Consider the following 820-nt stretch of genomic DNA (forward strand, 5'->3'; position numbering starts at 1 on the left):
TCTGATAAACATGACCGTGTACATGCAGGGGTTATTTTTTATTACAGCTGACAAACCACCATCACTGTTTTCCTGTTAAAACCATTTAGTTTGAACCACTCTGAACTAAAACCAGCTGAGGGTTTTAAACTAAAGACTTGGTGTTGATCCAAACTGCTCAAACGTCTCAGTTGTGTTTATTCCAGAAAGGCAGGAAGAGGACAGTAGGACTCCTCATGTCCCAGATGTGCCATGCAGGATTAACCAATGCTGATCCAGTCTGGTCATCTAGAATGAGGATATTAATTCTTTATTTGGGTCAAATGTTGCACGATTGCATCTGCTGGTTGCTCATGTCTTTGTGTTTTACTTGAGTTATACATGTTCCCGGCATGAGCAGCTGGACTTTTCATTTCTGATCGTATTAACCTGAAGTTTTTCTTTTCTGGATGTGAAGATTGTGTTGTCAATGATTGGTGATGTTGAGATACTTGAAAATATGTTTTCTCCTCAGAATACTAGTATCAGATTTACACAAAAACACACACAGTTCAAATCAGAACCACAGAGGGAAAATTCAGAGATGAAACCTGTTTGTCATCTCTCGTCAGAGGCAGATCAGCTGTGATGAAGATGTCATGTGGAGAAAATCCCTCAGAAAATGTGGGAGAAAAAGTTGCCTAACAAACAAAACAAACAAAAAAGAACTCGATGCCAACCATCGCTGAGGTCCCCGTCGCCGTTCAGCAGTGACCAACCGTTCACACGGCCTTCATTATTTAAATCATCTCATAAGGTGAATACCAGGGGCACCAGCGTGGTGGGGGGGGGGGGGGGGGGG

The sequence above is a fragment of the Austrofundulus limnaeus genome, unplaced genomic scaffold, assembly GCF_001266775.1.
Source record: "Austrofundulus limnaeus strain Quisiro unplaced genomic scaffold, Austrofundulus_limnaeus-1.0 Scaffold14, whole genome shotgun sequence".
Lineage (NCBI taxonomy): Eukaryota > Metazoa > Chordata > Actinopteri > Cyprinodontiformes > Rivulidae > Austrofundulus > Austrofundulus limnaeus.